The sequence below is a fragment of the Scatophagus argus genome, chromosome 10 (genome assembly GCF_020382885.2).
Source record: "Scatophagus argus isolate fScaArg1 chromosome 10, fScaArg1.pri, whole genome shotgun sequence".
In the NCBI taxonomy this organism is placed as follows: Eukaryota; Metazoa; Chordata; class Actinopteri; family Scatophagidae; genus Scatophagus; species Scatophagus argus.
Window position 1 is genome coordinate 5,382,126 of NC_058502.1, and position 22,155 is coordinate 5,404,280.

The window sequence follows — 22,155 nt, forward strand, 5'->3', positions numbered from 1 at the left end:
TTTGAGTGCAAATCGAGACACAAGCGACAAAGAAATGAAAAGTCTATAAAAATAGATCAAAGGACCAGTATTTTATAAATCTTACCACAATGGAAACATTCATAGTCGCATCAGTTGCTTAATTTCTTGATGTTTTAAAATAAGTATTATGTGTTTTCCCACGTGATAAACCAGGGTACTCCCAATGGTTTGGTAACTCTGAGCTTGACTAAATGTTATGAAATATTTGCAAGTCACTATTTAACTTAGTTCAACCTCGCAGCTGTCGCAATAAGAAGAGTGAATGACGGAAATGTCTTGACTTTCTGCCTTAGTTTTATTGTGATAACTGCAGGATTTCCACTATCACTTGAGCAAACGATTCACACCTGTGCGCTTGGGTTCGCCCAATCACAGCGTTTGATGGCGCTCAGTAAATCCTCCTTATCACAAAACACAGTTCAAAACATAGTTAATTTTTTTTTCTCTCTCTCTGTTTTCTCACCAGCAATTGCTAACAGGTAGCAACAGCTAACAGGTTTATTTTTTGTTTTTTTAAGATTAAGATTACAACAAAACCGCCGTGAGAATCTTACGTGTACTTGTGCATTGTGCAAACACAATCAGAGTGAATGTCCTGCACGAATGTGAAAGTGGATGACATTAAATGGTGATGAGAACTTTGGATCAGGCCCCCTGCGAGCTGATCCACATTCACTGCTTTTCTATGCCAGATAAAAGAAAGGCTTTCATTTTCACCTTCTCTGTCACTTCACTCCTCGACTTCACTTGTCTCAGCCGACTTTGCAAAGTGTTCTTCACTAAAGCTTCCAGATCAGGGAGCTGACAGATGTCTGTCATGTTAGACTCCTTAAACTTAAAGTATAATCATCCTGAACCAGCTTTGTCCACCTTAATGATCAATTCTGACCAAAATGCTGACCACCAAGCAGATCTGAGTTCAAGAGTGCATTCCTGAAAGAGTTTTATTAAGCCCTGAAGGCTGCAGACTTTTCTCAAGCCATCCTTAACTTGAAATGAAAACATGAACACCGAAACAGAGGTGGTCTTGTGGCAAGTTTTCAGACATTGACAATGAGCCAATTACCTGTTAATTTATAGACAGGTGAGCATACAAAGATGAAACACTGCTTTACTGTGGAGCACACGTCTCCCCTGCCAGGCTGCAGCCCTCAACTGCAGTCCAAAGCTTTTCAAACTCACTGGTGATCCATGAAAGCGAAAATAATAAAAATGATCTAAAGTCAAACTCTGCTCCAACTGTAGATGCCATCACTGCTTCAGTTCTCTTTTTGTTCTGTATTTGCCAGCTGGCAGCTTTCTCTGCAATTTACAGCAGTGCAACAATAAATCAAGATGGCGGGTCCAGCTGAAGTGAACCACATAGTTTTTTTTTGTGCTGCTACAGCTCAGACATCTGCTTTCTAAGTCTTATATCCTGTTCTGTCGTTTGAAAACAAATGAAAAATAAAGTTCTAATGCAAAATTGGAATTTAATCTGTATTTGCATGAAGCAGTAACGTCTTTAATCAACTGACTGTGACACCGACTGACAACAGCCTAAGACACGACACAAAAAGTGACCAAACAAACAACAGATCGGTTTGCAGTTTTGCTGTTGCACATCAAATCCACTCATTTGTCAGACCCTAAGCTAATCCCATAAATCCTTCAAGAAGGTTTTGAATGCTTTAGAGAGGTGCTGATTCAACCTCATGGTCACTCGTTGAACTGTGTTGCACTATAGTGACTGGTGTTCCTATTATTTTGTCCACCCTATTTCTATCACTGGGAGTGGGCCTAATTGCTCTTATTCTGTAACGGCAGTAACGGTTGTGAGTAGGATGTCAGCATTAACGGCCAAATAAAACAAAAAGAAACTGAAACACAGGGTAACAGCAATAAAATATGTGATAAAGCAATGTTTAATTCTGACCAAAACGCTGATCCTCCAGTGAAGTGACTTTCTGATGCTGATGTTTGAGTGTTAAAAAAAAGCCATAATTATCCATTAAATTTGGGTCTCTTTTTCCAAAGTGTGACCATGACATGTACTGAGTGAAAAGGTCTCTGGTGGAAAAAATATGATTATCGTGTTGTATACCATTACTAATACTATTACAGCATTGGTGTTGTTAACCAACACTGGCCAATTGATCAGTCCAGCAGATTCATCTATTTGGCTCTAGCCCAAAACACTTGTTTTGTTTCCACTGTGGTGCAAGACACTTGAAAATAAAAAGAGAGAGAGAATTCCTTCTGTTATTTTAGTTTGACTTTAAATAGTAAAAAACACTTTATAGATGTTTTTCTATGTCTTGTTGTAGAGCTGCACTCAGTCAGGTAAGACGTAAGAACTCAGCCAAAGAGGTTTTGACCAGAATTGATGAATATGAGAAAAAAAAAAACTAATGGGAAAGTCCAGTTCATGTCAGAGTTCTGCTTTAATAATGAAACAGATCAGATAAGAGGAGGCGGTAAACAAGTCGTCTGTGACCGCTCGGCACATGATCTCTCTCTATACCTCAAATTAGCAGATTGTTACCTCGCATGGCGCGGCGGTGACTGTCAGACAGGAACAGATAGGCCTGTAACAGGGGAATCCATCAGTCACCAAGTGCTTCTGATAAATAAACAGGTGATGAGTGGTGGGGATATTGTATGTGTTCCAGGAATATGAATGTACATCTCACCTCAAAACATACCATATTTAGTCACCTTCAAGGTGAAACAACAGATTCTTTTTTTCTTGTGAAGTTCTGAGAAACAAAACAAAACTGAGAAAAGGTTTGTGGGTTTCATGCTTTACTATTCAGGGAGATGTGTTTGACAGGAGGCAACGGTATTGTTGCATGTTGACATTTAACATTTGGTGTGTGCCATCTGTGGAGCCAAATAAAGCCCACACACTCCTCTTACCTGAACTCACAGGGCTCAAGGTGACTTTTCTCTCCTTTTATTTTCAGCGATGTAGTAGTCATGTGGAGCTTTCTCCCCTCTCGGCAACAATACTAATGCACAACTGATTGTAGAGCTGATACGATTTGAAACTGAGCAACTGATTTGGGCCGGCGACTGTTACTCCAAACTTAAAGACGACTCAGACCTTTTACATTATCCTCACTTTATCCAACTAATTAATTAAGACAGTCCTCATCTTAAGCTCACGGACATCATTGTTTCTCCACAGGACTGAGCAGCTGAGCTGTAATTCCACTGCTTATTGTGACATGTTTAAAAAATGTTTTCAACTAGCAAATCTATTGTAAACGCTTGCAAGTAGCTCACAAGCCAACAGACAGGATCGAGCAGATAACAGCATGCAGTAAAAGCTGGCTTGTTTACTTGCCAACCAGGCACAATGGAAAAAAAAACCCAATCTAAATAAATCTGCACATCATGCACATTATTCACTTTTAGCTAAAATATATCAAGAACAGAAGCCGCAGCGAATGGTTTCAGGTGTCCTTCTGTTGTCTTCAGCCATTATGTGTTCAGCTGAGAGCTCAAAGATGGCTTCAGTTGCCAGCACACAACAAAGTCAACAGAGCACACACCCTCTGTTGGCTTCAGCTCACTATTCACTCGCTTTCTCTCTCTGTTTTTCTGTGAAGTTTTTTTTTTTTTGCAAATATTTTTAGACTCTCACAGTAACAGGGTGATGTTGGTGCTATTTACAGCTGTGTGCAAAATTCAAATTGTTTTTTCACTTAATGTTAACGTTCAAAGGTCATGCTCATCTGCTCTAAATGCCATGCCGACAACACGTGGAACATCAGGAAATGCACCAAACTGCAGAGAGGAAAGTGACATTTCTGACAGAAGAAATGCACCAGGAGGTTAATATTTGATTCAAATGACTGGAGTGATTGGCCAAAAATGTCACCGTGCTGCTCCTGCAAACTGTGGGAGGCTGTAGGCGGCAGAAATACTCCTGCATGCACACACAGCCTGAAGTTAGCTGCTTCTCATTTCTGAAAGGGACCAACATAAAGCAATTATTTATGTAAATTTTTCTTCTACTTTTTCTTCTCTTTTTACATAGTTTATTTAAAGACTTAGCTCTTCAGTGATATTTTATGCACGTTTTATTTAAATGAGAATCGACAGTTAAACTCACTCAAATTACTCTCACACCTTGTCTACATTTTCCATTACTTGGAAACAAATTGCGTAGCTCTGTCCAGAACTTTTGTGAAGCAAATTACAAGCCCATAAATGAAGCGTCAAAGTTTTATTTTACAAATATGAAATTCCAAACACAATTTCAAAGCTTCCTCAATGCTGCCTGAAATGAAATTCTGGTGGAGAAAAACGGAATGTTGCATTCATTTTTTATTATGCCTTATGTGTCATGAAAATAGTTTAATTTCAACATGCTGAGTTTGAAGACACTGAAATCAGCCCGATAACACACACACACACAGACACACACACACACACACACACACAGGACATGACCTCAGTCCAGGAAACAAAACAGATCTGCAGCTGGGCGTCTGCTGGTCGGGATCCGAATGATGCTAGTTAGATGGTGAATGAGGTAAAGGCTGGTTGACCACACACAACGAACTTGTGCTCAGAATATTGTACTATCCGGAACTAGTGACCACCTAAACCAGCAATTGTGGTCAGGGCATGACTATCATACAGTGGGGTCAAGCTTCTCCAAGCCAGCGGCTGATGCCAGTTAGACGGCCAGCTGACCAGCCAGGTCTTTCATTCTCTCACCAGTTTTACCAGCAAGATGCCAAAATCTGACTGTCAGACATGAGTTCAAGCTAAAATTTTACAAGCAAACGTGCGTCAACGACAGCCCACGTGACCAGAAGTCTGTCGTGCACATGCGGCAGCAAACATGTATGAACACATCCGTGTATGCAGACACCCAGTGAAGTACAAACTGAACTGCGTGCGTCTTCTCTGGTGGACATTCAGCACTTTATGTAACTGAAGGACCAGCACCCACTGCGAGCAGAGCTACAAAAGTTTACTGCAGCAACCGGCAAAGGTGTCCAGCACACAAAACACTACGGACTTCACAGAGAAACAAGAAAGCACACACGACTACTGTATCAAAACTTAAAATAGTACATCCCATACAAACTTGGCAAATGAAACTACATCACATGTGTAAACGTGTACTGCAACCTGCATTCATCTGTCATGTCAACTTTGAGTACAAGTATTAATGGTAATAATAACTGCAGCAGTTGCTGTCATAGTGGTAATTGTGGTAATGTTTTAATGATTTAATAACAGCACTTGTAACAGTGGTAAGAGTCCATATTCTGTAGTAGTAGCAGAAATTGCAATGTAGCAGAAGTAGAAAAAAATGGGAGTAATGTCAATGCACTAGTAGTAATTCCTGTAGTACTGCTGTAATAACAGTAGTATCAGTCATAGTAGTGGATGTTGTAATAAAAGCAATGGGAGAAACTGTAATTTTAATCCTTATAGTAGTAGTAATTACAGTAGTAGCAGTATTCGCAATGCGGCAATAGCAGTGACGTAACTGTCATACATGTAGTAGCGATAATAGTAGTTATCTTCAATGAATTATTGATAATAAGAATTCTACACCAGTTTTAGTATTAGTAGTAATATTAGATACAGCAATACTAAGCATGAATTAAGTAGTATTCATGTAGTGTATTTAATTTATATTTCTGCCTTAAATAACTTTAATTTGCTTGTTGGAACGTGTTTCTCTTTCCTCTCCTCGTGCAAACCTTCACACTTCAAAGGACACCGGAGGGGAACAGTGATTTTGTCAGTAATGAAAAGTGCACAGTGCAAAAAAACAAAAAGTGCTGCGCACACAGCAGATTTCGACAATCCATGAAGGTGACCCTGGAGGATCGGTTTGTGCCAGACGGCCTTTAGAAAACACAAGTGGCATAATGTTGGCAAATGTTTGATGGGATGTGCATGTGGAAGTGTGTGCTATGTGGGCGTCCGGGTGTTTACCTGCATGAGACGGCAGACGGGTGTGTGTGTGTGTGTGTGTGTGTGTGTGTGTGTGGCGAGTGGATCAATGATGGTGGATTAATGATAACAATCTCTCATTTCCATAGCCGGCTGGTTACACGGCAGGATCCTCGCCTGATTTCCTCGTGAAGCTTCACAACAACAGCGAGTGTTTTTCAGTCCACGCTGAAACCTCCTGCTACAATACGACGCAGGCTTAAATTTAATTACAGCCGGTTTTAAATTAGACCGAGCCTGGGAAACACGTCCTCTGCAATTCAGCTATACTGAAGTGACCCAGTCATTTCAGGACGAGCGGCTCTCTGATGTAAACACTGGGACGGCGATGTGTGTTTTTAATGCTACAGTTTATTCAACATCATCTCACACGGAGGCCTTACGTAACCCGCCGTATGTCAATGTGTCAGCATGCGCGGCGGACACAGAGGAACTATTTTAGTGCCACACGCTGCAAACTCTGCATCTGCTTCTTCTCACACATATTTGAAGCTGTATGATGCTTACACTGAAATACCAAAATCCCAGGATCTCAGTTTTTCTCTGCCTCATAATTACCTCCACCAAAGAGGTCGCGTTTTTCAGTCCCGTTTGATGGTTCGTTTGTCAGCAGGATTGCACTCAAACGTCTGGCCCGATTTTGAGCAAACTTGGTGGAAGGTTGTAGCAGGAGCCTTGGACGAGGACAATAAAATTTGGAGTTATTTTTCACTTTCACAAAATGAGCAGGATTAGGTGGACCCTAGACAGTCAATAAGAACCAAAATAATAAGAAGAAAATACAGACAGACATGGGTGTGCTGCTGATAACGCCTCACACTCCTGCTGGGTCATAATACTACAACATAATTCTATTACTTTTGTAAATACACTCCCACACACAGGCTAGCTGTCGTGTTTACAGATTTGCATGTCATAGAAGAGCAGTCTGTTGGATTTGGTGGAGGTCTGCACTGTCCAAGCAAACTGCTAGTTCAGGTTAGCAGCATTACGCTGGTTGAGCACGTTTCTCAGTATCAGGTTGTGAAACTCTACCCACAGTTCTCTTTACCGACACGGAGCTCAGCTCAGCTCGGCTCAGCAGCTGATCTCACATCCACGATGCACTGATGCCACATTTTCAAACACATCACAGGTTCAACTGTGGTGCCACAACACTGACAGCACTCATCGCACAGCACCAGGTAGCATTACAGCACATTTCACTACTGTCTTTTAAGTATTTACAGAAGTATTTATTCATTTAGGTCATTTCTTTGTGCTCACTTTCAGTGTTCGTCACAGAAATCAGTCAAGTCAATATGCTTTTTGTTTTGCCATTTTCTAAAGTTATTCAATACAAATTTAAATTTAAATCCATATCTATAGATACAGATACACACACATACTTGCTCATACTTGTACAGGATAGCTACAGATACACAAATACAACAGTGCTGGGCAACCCTCGTCTATTGCAATCGACATCAGAAATGCCTCTCGTGACACACCTGACGAATGGTGGCTTTACATGCCCAATCCATGCCTGGGAATCTTCTGCAGATTTTCCCAAAATGTGTCCTGAACTTCCCACCTCCATGAGGAACAGAATTCTGGGGGAAAAGTGATGCGATCCTGGGATGAAACAAATACAAGAGGAACAGCATATCAAAATAACTACTATCAAACTATCAAAATAAAAGTACAGCAGCATGCAGGTGATTGCTCTGTCGATCTGAAATGAACAAGTGAGGCTAAAGCTGTTTTTAACATTTAAACTCTAATTTCAATGTGTTTAAAACTTTGTGTAAAATCTGCAGCCTCTGCTTGCACATGTAGTCTTTTTGGGTAAAACAAAAGCTACGAGTCCCACACTGTTCATTTACTGTGGACACAGATCCCTCCAAACAACCCGAAAGCTTCAGCTGAACCCCAAGAGCACAGATGAAATAAACTGAGCGGGTTTGTGTGTGCGTTTTGCATCATTAACATAAATCACAACCACAACAATATAACAGCCGCTGCTTTGATGCCCACGGTGCTTTTCGTAGGAGTGGGTGTCACTTTAACCCCCGGTGAGATGATTACGGTTTGAATGAAAGTATCGCATTTATTGTGCAGTTTCACTTGATGTTTATCTGAAATCAGATTAGTCTGAATTTCAATCTGGGAAGCAAGCGAAAACGGTGCAATCATTTCTCATAAGTCAACGAGGGAGCAGCACAAGACGTGTCTGTTTTTGTGAAGTCGTTCAGCAATTTACATCTCAAGTCTTTCACTGTTTGTGTTTGTTTGTTGTTGTTGTTTGTCTTTGCTTTGTCGAATTGGAATTTGCTGCCCAAGTCCATGTTGGTATTTTAACTTCACCAGGACTGTAAACTTTTCTTTATTTCAGGCTGATTTCCTGGCCTAAGGATGAAAAACAGCCCCTTAGATAATTCTGTTTACAATAATGTTAATTAATATGCACTGAGCCTGAGAAATAAACTGAATAAAAAAATAAATTAAATAAAAAATATATATATTTGAGCTTAACTGTGCAGGATGATGTGTTTAAAAATCATCAGCTGAAGGGAGGAAAATTTCTCTGTGCGCACTTCAAATGTAAATTTGAGACTTTATTTATTATTATTTTTGCATAACTCTGCATTATTTTATCACACCACAATGAGTTTCAAAATAAAACACGCAAAAACATACGACATAATTTACACTAAGCTTCGTTTCCTGTCACCAACATAATACACGCAGCTAAAAACCAACCTCTGCATCAACCACATCAGTTTGAATATGGACTGAGGCCTTTTTCATCCTAACACTTCACAATTTATCTGAGCACCACAACCATTTCAGAGTCCTCTGCTTCAGCACCCTGAATACACAATCCAGTGCTGAGTGCCCTGTGGCTCTGGTAGCTTTACACCCTGCGACAATCTTCCCTCCACAAAAGGTTTTAGTGCTCTTTTTTGTTGATCCAGTCTGAGACGAGTTGATTCGATCGAATGATCTCAGTCTCCAAAGCAGCATCGACAACAACGGAGCATTATGACCTTCTGGTAGGGAGGATTTGTTGCAGGATGTAAAGCCACCGTCGCCGCGGGACACGCAGCATGAGATACATTTACACTTCCAGATGTTCATATCGTGTCATCCGTTAAGGTCAAAGAGGGCAGGCTGAATTACAGAATCACCTCTCTGAGTAATGCAACATAATTCAGCTGCACCACAGATTTGATCACAATCCTCATGAAGGATTCGTTGGCGGACTGCTGCATTAGTTTGACGTGGGCATATCAGACAAACTGCTGGTTTTAGTCAGTCACTCAGCTGTGAAGAGTCAACATGCAGCAAAAACTCTTCCAATTTCTTAATCAGCACAGTTTTTCATTGCAATCAGGCACAACAACAAGATTAGAGAAGTTCAACGTGAGCAGCATTCTAGGATTCAAATGGCTTCGTCAAATATTAAAGGGCATTTTCCACTCTTTAAAGCATCACAAAGCTGCAGTTAAGAGGAAGGAAACATCTTTTGACATGTTTTGTAGAATCACCCGACGTCATACGTATCGAACAGCTCTCCTGAATGATAATATTTACTCGTTTCAGAGAGCACACAAAGAAAGCACGATTGCTGACGGCTGTTGTTTGAAAACGTATCAGCTGCTGCATGTTAGTGTGACGTTAAGAGGAAAAATAACAAAACAAAACATTAAATAACTACTGTGATTATTCTGACAGGTACTTCAGTGCTACTTTGGCATTTCATGATTAAAATGATTTTTGCTGGGCTCAAGCAGGTTCCCTCCCAACAGAACATGATCTGCTGGTTGGTGCTTTTGTGCATAATGTTTTGCAACAGGCTGAAACACAATGTGTGTGTGTGTGTGTGTGTGTGTATTTTTTAACTGTTTCTACTGCATCATGACTTAAAGTACTGATTTTCATTAAGGGGTTTTGTGGAGGTAAAACTACACAAACTCAATTTTATCATGACATTAATTTTTACACTGGAAATTTATAACATTCATCATCTTACAGCAGAAATATCTAAGAGTTTAAAGATCTTGGATGGAAAGTTTAAATTAATTTTCAGTTTGTTATTTCGGGTTTGGAGTTCACCGTTTACTTTCACGGTTAAAGCAGCTCCATCAGTCCAGCCTCCACGTGGGTGTTAAAACTGTGCGAACTGTGCAGCCTGCAGTGAGCTGCCATTCAACCAAATATCTATTTTATGCTGACTTAAAGTGAGAGACACCAATGGGGTGAATATTATCTTCCTCACAACCGCAGGTGACTCAGAAACACACAAACACACTCACATGAGAATAAAGATGTGAAACTTTATAGATTCAAAGTTCAAAGAAAATGAAATTCAAACTCTGAAGTCACATTTAGGTGCCTGTTTAAAATCTGTTTTGGGATTTTGCTGCTGTATTTTTCCAGCATCACCGAGAGGCGAGATTCAAGAAGAGGCTTTTAGTTTTTCTCTTCCTAATTAATTTGCAACACAAAGTTCAGGGTTACAGAAAAAAAAAAACGACCACTGTAAATTTATATGCTGTAATTTCTTTGTCACAATGTAAAATAAATGATCAATAATTTACTAAAATAAAAGTGCTGCTGGAACTTTAACAGTAAGTGACAGATTTAATCATTTAAAATGGAAAATAACACACAAGTTGAACATGATGCATCCTGAAACATTTGAAAGGACTTTAATTTCTTCACACATTATTATTATTATTATTTCTATTTTTTTTTCTTTAAAAAAAAAAAAACGAGTTCATCATTAATTCCTGCTTGTGAGACTCGACTTCTGCCTGTGTGAGTGTGTGAGAAGGAAAAACAACCCCAAAATGTCAAATGTCTGCTTGCTCATCACACAGGAAGCTTATCAGGCTGTGACATTTAGATTATCTGCTCTTGTTTTTCATGTTTACACAGTAATAAACATACCTGTCAACAATATCGGGAGGCGGATGGTTTGTCGTGCAAAGGAAGTGGTGGCATTTTGTTATTTGATATTTCCTTGTTTTTTTTTTGCCCCTTAATAAACACAGAGTTCTTATTCATGAAAATATCTTAATTGCTGTTTTATTTATTTTATCTGAATCGCGCGCAGCAGCAAACCACTGGACTTCTTCTGGTTTACACGAATAAAACGAACTTCTGTCCAGCTCATTTTTTCCCGGTTTAACAATAAACTGCTGTAAAAGATACATTGAATTATAAAGCGACGCGACTGTCGACTGTTAACAAAATTCATTAAAGGAATAACACCGCAAAAACAAATGCGCTGACGTGCAAAAACCCGCAGACAAATCCCGCATGGGAGCCCGCAGCGACGCAATCAGACTGGACAGAAGAAAAGGCCAAATCTCAAAAACAGGAGCCACATTTGGATTTCATCGCTTTTTCCCCCCCCACATTTCCTCTTCGTGCTTTTGTGCGTGGAAAACAAAAGAGAAAAGAAAAGTCGTCATTAAGACGTGAAGCCAAACGATAAAAATCTCGCCGCTCGTCACGCTGACCTGCTCGTTTCTCCCTGAGCTCCACTGATTTCCTGCAACTGCGAGCGATTTGCTCTTTCATTTGCAGCAGCAGTAAAAATTTTCGGACATGTTATATTCGTGCTGTTAAGTATGAGGAAATATTTTGTTTTCTTTTTATTGTCATAAAAGGACATTCGAGCCTTTATTCTCTTATGTCTTATCATTACATACACATTTATTGTCGTTTTTTATTATTGTTATTTGTTTATCTCTCTCTGCAGCTCACCAACACCAGAGTGAATATTACAGAGTAAAATCATGCGGAGAAAAAAAGGCTTTTAATTTAAAATGAGGTTAGTTAGGCCTCTGATGTTTGTTTTGAGGGGAAATCTGTAACATGTAGGTCAAATAAATAAGCTCAGTGTTAAAACCCTCTACACAGTTTTTCGGTTTGGTAAAAATAAATAAATAAATAAAATAAATCACATTTGACCTGAGGTTGTCTTTAAATCCCGGTTTGAAGAGTGACAAAGTGGCCGCATTTTCTGATGGATTTTCTGGGCTTCGCGACACGACAGGAGGAGGATTTCACAGCAAAACTCATCTTTTAAAATAGCAAATAATGCATAGGCTCAATGTGGCTTTTAGTTAATAGATTCAGGCTACTGAGAGAAGCAGAAGCTCGCAGGTGTGCGTCAAAAACCGAAACAGCAGAGTAATTCAGTTTGCTGGAATATCAATGGGAATATATGACCGTTCAGAGACAACCACATGAAGCGGTGTAAAGTAACTTTCAACTCCTTAGAAATCGTAACAGCGGCATTACTACAAACTAATGTAATATTATTGGCTTGTAATGTTGATTATTTGGATGAAATGTGTTATTTTCGCCCGACAACCGCCGTGTAAACCACTAAGGGCGAACAAACAGCCTGAGAAAGCTCCGGTAACACAAGACTGTGACTTAAATGATGTTAAGCAGCGGCTGGTTGCGGTTTGTGTTGGTGCTGGAGCGAAACCTGACAGAGAAGCGTCTTAAATACTGTTTTAAGTTGGCAGAGGAAGGATTTCAGAGGCAGGTTAAATTGAGGGATTATTGAGAGAAAACCCTGTTGGAGTGAACGGGCGCTTTTCAGCGGGAAGGAGTCTCCCTCTAGTGGAGAACCGACGAAACTACAGCCTGCACTCAACTACGTCCGCCTCGCTCTGTGCCTCCTCTGCTTCCTTCTCTGTGACACACTGACATTTACGTTTAGTGTCATGGCTTCATTTCACTCTCACCCACTCTGCCTGCCGTCAGTTCCTTACATCCAAACACTGAGATCTGCTCCCACCAGGGTAAACACTGCAGCCATGATGACTTACTGATAACTGTGATGAAGTGGAAACACAGACAAACACGGTGTTTCTTGGAAAGCAGATGTCACCTGTGTGATCAAAGCAGCGAAAACCTTTGGGGCTTCACAGTATTAACCCGTTACACTCAGAAGGCAACACAGTGACATGGACTCAACTAGAAGTACCTCACTTATACTGCAACTTATACTTTTTACTCCACAAATTCAGGTTTCATTCACATCCCGATACACATTTTCTCCACTGCTGGAGCCAATCCCTGCATGCAGCGGCTTTCTTGTATGAGCATCTTGTTAAAGACTTTAAAAGTGACTACACTGTTGGCTACACAGTGAGAGGAGAGGAGAGGACACGATGACATGAGGGACAGGGTTTGGGTAAATAAAACGAGTCTGACCTCCAGTCCGAGTTTCCTCCTGCAGTTTTGCATTTTACAGCACGCAGGTGTTTCTCAGTCCACAGAGGAATACTGCGATCATGATTTCTTCTGTCACAAAGTCTGTGTGAGCACCTCGTCGCAGTACATCGAGGCAAACAGCCACAAAATATTTTTTAAAGAAGCATCATTTTCTACTTTGTTTACTTCTCACAGCCGTTTCTCTTCGCCCGCATCAGTTACACCCCAATCAGAGTGAAGCACAGCATGAATCTATTAAAATACTTACAGAAGTGAAGAAAAGAAAGAAAGAAAGAAGGAATATTTTGTGTGGTCCCACCTGCTCAGGTACCTTGAAGGGCACTGCTGTGTGTTCAGTATATTTACTCATGTACTCTCCTTGAGCCCAAATTTGAGGTACCTGTACATTACTCCAGTATTTCCACTTTACGCTTCCACTCCACCATGTTTATGTTGTGAGAGGAAGATATGACACTGTTACAAAAAAAGGCAGAAAAACACAATAAGCTTGTTAAATAGATAAGTTATTAAAGACTGAACCAGAGGTTTTCAAAAGCACGTTTCTGCTTGTCACGTTTCAGTTGTCTATAAGTTGGTGCACCTCTCAGGCGTTAAGGAAGGAAAAAGAAGTCAAATTTTCCAACATTTTGCTAAAATACAAAGATGAGAGAAAAGTCCAACAAAAGTACAGTGTATGCAGTAGTAAATTATGGGCCCACCTGAAGCTGCTCTAACAACAAAATGCTTATTGTAAGCACTGATGCAGTAGTAAAAAGGCCTCACAGAATATTATATCAGTTCATGCTTCTCTGCAGAACAAGGACTTTTACTTCTGAGTACACTTTAGGCTGACTTTTTGAATGTGGAGCTTTTAACATAAGATGTGTGTATTTCTCATGTGCTGTGTTGGTGTGTATTGGATCCTCAAATGCTGGTTTCATGTAATCAGAAGGCAGAAAAGCACAGAAAATAGTATATTGGTTTTATTTATCCGGCTGTGAACTGCAAATCAATATGTTTTTGTCAATGCTGAGTCCTTCAGCGTCTGTTTTTCACAAACAAATGAGGCTGCGGAGGAGATGAATGACATCTGTTGATGATTCCCAGAATAAGAGTTACTGTACTTTCCCATAAGCTCTGCTGGTTTCTTTACACGTCTTCCCCTCTCATCACTGTTTGTTTTGAAGTTTGAGAAGAATGGAAAGAGTCGATAAGAGTCACCTCACGTTTAGACTCGGTAACCTGACTTGAAGCTGAAACTGTGTGGTTAGAATTGAGAGGACTTTGGAGGCTGTAAAGTTATTATTTCTGCAGATTGCTACCAAGACTCTGTGTGGAAAATTAGATTTTTTTTTCTGAAGGGATTTACAAGAAGCATCAAACTGAAAGTCCAATTTATTAGCTATAAATTATGCTAAAATAACATGTGTGACATGACACTGTGGATGTTTGCCCCGACACTACAAACAGGCGAGTTACACGCTAATTTAATGACAGTAACACACAGAAATAAAATGTTTAGTGCATGTTACAGGTACTATTTTGTCACACTGCCAACCTTTTGCATGATAAGGCACACACTTACAACACACTGATTTCCGGTTGCTGAAAACAAATGTTTTTAATTGCAGCGTTCTTCCAGCTATCTATGATTAGCATTTAGCATAGCAAGCATAGCATGCAATCAACAATTGTTTTCATTACTGATAAATCTGATGATTCTCTTCTTGGTTAATCTATTAATGGTTCAGTCTATGAAATCTGCCACAGCTGAAAAAGCTGAGTTGTTTTACTCTACCAACAGTCCAAAACCCAAAGTTATTCGCTTCACAATCACATATGACAAAGTAAAGCATCAAACTTTGCATTTGAGAGGGTTAAAAAAAATGTACCAAAAGAACTAATCAACTGTCAAGATATTAAGAGATGATCTGTTGATCAGCTAATCAGGCTTAGCTTTCTCAGGCTCCGTTTTTTTAAAAAGTCACGCATCTGTTCTCGTAGCTCTGCTGCGTGGGATCAATCAATCAATCAACTCATCTGAATCAGCGAAAAGATGAACCAACGAAAGCCTTCAGTGAGGGGAAAACAACCATGACTACCAGCGCTGATGAGAGGATCCGTGAAAATGCCGAGTGCTTCAGAGAGGCCACTAGAGGCTGACAGTCGCCTCACTGAGCCTCCTTCAGAGCCGCTGAACTATTGCACGTATCTCAAATGCTGCACAGCAAGACAAAGATTGGATTAGTTGAACTCTGTAACCTCGGTATTTCACAGCACAGAATCAGTAGAAGAGACATTAGTAGATTCAGTGGAGGACATTAGTCATTTTCCTACAGGAGTTGAAAGAGTTAGAAAGAAGTTTTAGCCGACAAATGAGAAAACCAACCGTAAGAATATGAGCTTCTGAAAACCTCTTTGTCATTTGTGACTTCTCTTACAACCCCTGAGTAATGAGCGTAGTGATGTTCTGTGGCCATCTTAGTCATTTACTGTATCTCGGACCGTAATTCGTGATGAGTAAAGGTGCAACAGAAGACACACACCCACACACACCCCCACAAAACTAGTGACCTACTACTGTTTTCACCTTGACAGGATATTCAGCTTTGACATTTATTGATCTCAAACCTGACATCTGACTCATGAGAACACACACTTTTAAACAGCGTGTTGTGAAAGCATTATCGTCATTTAGAGCCATAAATCACCAGCTCTCACCGGGGCCTGTAAGACACACAAAGACAACAGTGCACACACACACACACACACACATACAGAGAGAACAATTAACCATTCAGTCAAATCAATTCAAAGTTGTTTGACCTTTTCTAGCAGCTTTTAAATATTAATGCGAGTTCATTCTTTTGTGTTTTATGTGAACTGAGACTACAAAGAGAGCTCACATACAATTACGCAAAAGCACCTTCTATGCTAAAGCAATTTAAATTTCATTAAAAATCTGGAATAACGTTGCCACAACACAACAGTTTGACATGTTTTCAACAACTCGGCCTGCGTATCAGTTGATCGCACGCGTCGTATCTCGACCCCCATGAAGGAGAGACTCTACATGACTCATGATTTTCTACAGTGAGGAGGCATTTCAAGGACGATGTCATGGTTTCACGTTCAGACGAAAACCAGTTTGATTCAAACCAGTACCGAGCTTACACACACACACACACACACACACACACGCTGGCATACAACAGCAATTGTGGCCCCATTTTTGTTGTTTTCTCATTCGTTTTATTGTGGCTTGTTGTTGTGTGCTTTTGTCCTTACTGTAAAGTGCTCACAGGGTAAAAATACGCTTGGCTTGACTTGGCTCGTTTCAAGTGGAGTTGAGTCAAAATTGCTCTGTGATTTTGCATCCTTTGTACTGCAGCTTTGGGCCTTTTCAGAGGCAGAGAAGAGATTAAACATTTGGACATTTTCTTTCTTTCTTTTCTTTTGATGAGCCCTGATGGTAAATTTGAAACAGCGAGTGTTGGTCAATCAAGAAGAAATCAGCATGTATAATTTGTTCAAAGAAAAATCTACTCAGTTTTATTCCACAGTTCTACAAATGCAGCCGTTTAAAGATAACTCTTGACCTTGGAAACAAAACACTTAAAATTATCGAAAGAGACAACATAAGGTCCATTTAGCTGTTGTTAGACCATTAATGAATGTATTTACTGTATTTTACAACCCAGGAAAAGCTACTAAATTGACTTCAAGTGAGATAGTTTTGTCACCAATTGTTCACAAGATCAGGAGTGAATTTTCAGTATCACATTTTACATAAAAATGGCTGAAAAGTCCTAAAAGAGCAATAATAAAAAAACAAAAAAGAAAAAGAAAAAGAATAATTTTGAGAATCTGACTGCTGGTCTCCATCTGCTGAGGAAGGTTGTGTATTACAGCTGAAAGCTCCAAAACAGCTGCCATTGTGGTGGGTTGTTCTGTCAGTGTGTAAGTGTGTTTTTGATTGAAGGGTCAGTCAGTCAGTCATGTCAGGTTCAATACTGGCTTACTGTTCATTAACAGAACATTCCCTCCTGTCTAATATATTTTAACATAATTCCAATTAGCAGGTAATTATTTTTATGTGAAATACTTTGCATGTTCCATTTCAGCCAGAATATTACAATAATGATGCAAAATACAGCTGTCATTCTCAGGTTGAAAGCAGGGAGCTGATGATGACTTGTATACCTCGAGGGAGCTGTGGTGCAAAGTCATTTTCTAATGTCTCATTTCTGCTTTAATCCTCTGGATGACACATAGCAAGCTCTCACTTCTTCTGTTGCCGTTCTTATCTGCCAAATGCAAGGCTCCAAATATAAAAATATGTTCCTGTCAAACCCAGTTGAAAAAAAAACAAGTCTCTACATGTCCTAAATGTTGTAAAATTAGGCACAGCTAAGCGACACCTCTTTAAAACCATCATATTTCTGCTGAGCAGCACTGAAGAAGGGGATTTATTATCAAATCTAGCAGCTGGGCCTTTTAATTGATTCATATGATCAGACTGACAACATGAATCCACAAGAAGTTTTATTTACCATCTGTACAATGTAATCTGCAGCAAATATAATTTCATACTTGTAGAACAGCATAAATAAAATAAAAAGCATAAATTTAGCTTGATAAAACTGGTATGTCAAATCATTCTCACTTTGAAGATTTAACAGACAGCTTAATATAAGTCTTTGCCAGGGTCTGTATTTCTGCTATTTGTCGCACTCTTTTTTACAGTCGTATTCAAAGTCAGGGGACTCCCAGGAGTCTTCGTGGAGTTTATCAGCCATGTGGCCTACAGCCAAAAATAATTACAGTGTGATTACATGTAAAGTCTCCATGCAGCAGTTTCATCATAATTACTTTAATTACTAAAATAGCAATTTTGGGAAGATGGCAAACAATGAGCTGTGTGTGCAAGGCGGCAAAAGTGCTGAATTACTTTCTGTCAGTCAGCACATCGCAACTTGAAGCTGTCTGAGACTCGCCACTTTATCGCACATCTTTATCTACAAGCATTAAATGGTCAAAAACGGTTGAAATGGACAAATGAACATGTCAACACTGATCTGGTCTGCAATACATTTGCTTAAAAATGTATTTGAAGTTGTAGTAGTAGTAGGAGCTAACTGTAGAAGTGGCTAGTTTCATATTCAAGTTGACTTTGCTTGTTTACTAGCCTACTTTACAGCAAACTATTCATTCAGGTTAACTGAACATGAGAGTTAAACATCAGTCCCGCCACAAACGTATTTTCCAGGTGTTCCTTCGTTTCTTGCCTGGCTTTGTTATTTATTAATCCATTGTTTACACGCAGCTAACTCTCCAGTGAATGGAAAATGGCTGTCATGCACACATATTATCCATGTTAGGGTAAACAGGGGCATGAATGGCAGCTACATCAGATTTATTTAAACGTATGGGGGTAGGAGAATGTCTGGTGCTTCTCTACCCGGCAACAGAGCGCTGAGTCATCTCTGTCACAGCACTCCCACGCCTACCCACGCCGCACTGCTCTCGGTCTCTCTCAGTGGTGGAGTTGCATGGCCACGGACACGATACCAAAACTAACTGCATCACTTGATCCAGGCCCACAGATGACAAAAACACACATTTACCGTAAACGGGGGGAGCCTTGACGGAACAGGGCTGGCATAGGTGGGTGTGAGTGTGTATGTGTGTATGTTTGCGAACCTTCCCCTGAAAATATATGGAAACCGATACCACATTACAGATACATTAAAAAAAAAAAAAAAAAAAAAAAAAAAAACATACGAGTTTTCTCCTGGCTAACTTTCTAGGCTGCTGTTTGATGATACTGACATTTATGAAGGTCAAGGTCAAACTGTATCATGGCAGCCCAATGCAGGAAAACAACACATACAGCAAGTCAAACGTGATCTACAGGTGTAATTAGATTAAAATTTCAAGTTCAGTGTCTGTCAATGGACAGCTCTCAACACAACGGGTCCTAACAAACCAACAAACTTGCAGCAGGCCATAATCCCCACTAAGTCATGCATATTTTCATTTTTATGTTTCAGCTAACTCACTTTTTAGTCAGATAAATTTATTTCAAAAAGGTTTTATATTAAAGTGGGAATGGTTTTTGAGTCTAAACAGGAGGCACCAACAGGCTAAAATATGACCACAACCACTGGCCCTTCTGAGTCTCTTCACCTTTGTTTTCTTTTCAGACTGAGGATAGACATTTGACTGTTGCATCTGAGCTCAAGAAATAATGTTGTATCTGGGGTCAAGAATGAAACTGTTGTTACTTTTCCAGCTGTGCAGCTGGAAGCCCAAATCATACTTTCCACATCAGCACTTTCCGACAGACTTAAAACTCCGCATGTCCCAGAGATTTTGGCCACCAGCAGAAAGTGGGCTGCATGTCAACATCCACAGACGTGTCTGGATGTACAGGAGAAAACCCAGTGTACATACATTCATTAACTGCACTGACATTCATGTATGTTGCGGAGTAAATTCAAGGCCTTAACCGCTTTCTTTCTGTTCTGAGACTTTTGGTTCACACAACAACAAAAAGGTTATTTCTTGATTTTAATATTGTGAATCACTGATCAATTAGCGAAGATGCCCCCCACCCCACATACTATTGGACCGTCATGCAGACCTCTAATAACACAAAAAAGGAAACTGGGCATGCCAGGCTCTGCGCCAGTGAAAGGGACTGGACTAGTACATCATACATACGTACATACAAGCTTCTTTTGGCTTCCAATATAATGAGCCTGAAGCACAACGCGTGTTTTCCAGTGCAGTTGGTTAAGTTTGCAAACTGAAGCCGCGCCCTGAAGGTTTTGAACTTGACTAACTGAGAGACCGGGAGGGAGACTGTGCATCACGTACAGAAGCAGTGACTGACACTGCGTTAGAGCCTCCTCCTGACTCTGATTGGTTTTATTTATCTTATCTATTTATATTGTGTCAAGTCTTGAAAGTGCCACTAGGAGGAGGCAGAAGAGCCTGATTTATTTTCACAGATTATCTATCTCACGTACTTCCATCGAGATGAGAGAGTGACAACTTCACCAAATATGAGATTAAGGTATTTATTAAAAAAAAAACAAGTGAACCGTTAATCTTGTCATGTGGCAACTGCAAAATAAGATACTGCAGACGCAAAGCAGCTGGTAGCTAAATAATCGTTTCTCATTGTATGAAATTAATGCGTTTTTGTGTGCAGAAAAATGTAAAATGGGTTTTCATCTGGGGCAGTGCAAATTTAGGAGAAACCATGTGAGTTAAAAATATTGAAACTTCAGCTGGAGAAAAACTGGAGGAAACTAACCGGACGAATTGGAGTTCCATGTGACTTCTGGCAACCGTCAAATGCTGAGCTGAACACACATAATGGCAGTTGCTAACTAGCTTACAGCTAAAGTCTATACAGCGCATTGACTGGATGACATAAGAGCTAATCAAAAGTGAAGCCAAAACATCTTTATCGCCCCCTGGTGGCTGGCCCCGGTACAGGTCATAAACCCCTCCCACTCCATGTTAGCAGAGGGGACTTTAACCAAACTAAAAACTCAACGTAAAAGTCATCTGAAATTTTGCCAAGGATGGTTTCCATCATTCTGGGTGGTACATCGTGACTGACAGCTAAGCACCTCTCGCGACTGGTCCAGGCGGTGTATGGGTCGGAACTGAGGCTCCACTGCCTGAGCACCACTGCACATACTCTGGCTCCAAATGACATCATCAGTGCAAGATGGTAGCACTCATATCCAGAGTATTTTGGCTCCACTTTTGTACAATGGGAGGAAGTTGGAGGCGCGCCATCCATCTTTTTATATGCCAGCAGTACAGCCTGTTGTTTGAGGCTCTAAACACAGACTGCACAAACTGTCCAGTGGTCAAATTTATATGAATGAAGCAAGTGAAATATTTGCTTTGCATTCTTTGTGGGCTAATCTTGGCTGAGGAGCCAGTACGCTAAATTAGCAAAGCAGCTAATGTTGTAACTGTGAGCCAGCACTGAGGCTAGCCTCAATTAGATATGTTAGCTCAAACAGAGCCCTGAGGGACTGAAGATATGAGGCGATTTGGTCTTAGTGACAAGTAATTACAAGTCAGACGGTTAAAAAATAATTTTCCCCCATAGACAATGATCAAAATAAAAAGGCTGTAAAACGACTACTGAACACTGAACCTTGATTACAGCATGTTTTAAACGGGAGTCCTCATACGGATACTGACACAACATGCAGCTCACATATCTTGATCTGCATCATTACAGACTGTGAAAGTCTCACAAACGTCAGCAGAAGACTCATTGCTGTACACAGATTGATCAAAATGATTGAAGCACTCCTGAGTTGGAGCTCTCTGATCACTCGCTCCATCTGAAGACAGCTGCTGTAATATCACCAGGATATACAACGCCGCTACTTTCACTTCAGCCCTTCACAGGTGCGGTCAGTGCGTCACACCATCATTACATGACTAAGTTTGGAGAAGCGGGACATGCCAAATGCCAAAAATAGCCGATTTCTGCATGCAACCTGACCAGCTGCCTATAAACCTTACACATTTGTCCTCACAGTGCCATTCGCCCTGTCTGATCATCCACTGACAGATCTGACGTTACATTTTTTGCTTTAACCCGTTGCTGTGGGACAAGAAACCACTTTTGCATGCTGAGCCGTTTCATTGATCAAGGAAAATCACTCACTGTGAGGCTATCTAGAAAAAAAGAGGATTTAAAAACTGCTTTTGATGACTTAAGAGATGTGAAATGAACTCAAAATAACGTCAAGCAGCTATTCGGCGCCTTACAAAGTCCAATCTACCGAAGTCTGAAAAACACTGGTAATATTTTCCGTCTAGCTCTTGAATCCTTCCTGTTCTTTAGCCCTATGTTTTCTTCAGTCTTACAATGCAACAACCTAAATTCTGTATTTTTTA

General features: G+C 40.2%; 1 long non-coding RNA gene across 6 annotated transcripts in view; it reads right to left on the reverse strand.

The window, feature by feature from the left end:
* LOC124066403 overlaps positions 1–22,155 on the reverse strand; it is a 70,271-nt gene that overhangs the window by 30,095 nt on the left and 18,021 nt on the right. For 2 of the 6 annotated variants that reach the window (XR_006844597.1, XR_006844600.1), the window contains exon 3: positions 7,479–7,602. The exons of the other annotated variants lie outside the window; for them this stretch is intronic. This is a non-coding gene — a long non-coding RNA (uncharacterized LOC124066403). The remainder of the gene's footprint in view (positions 1–7,478; positions 7,603–22,155) is intronic. 6 annotated transcript variants of the gene reach the window in all.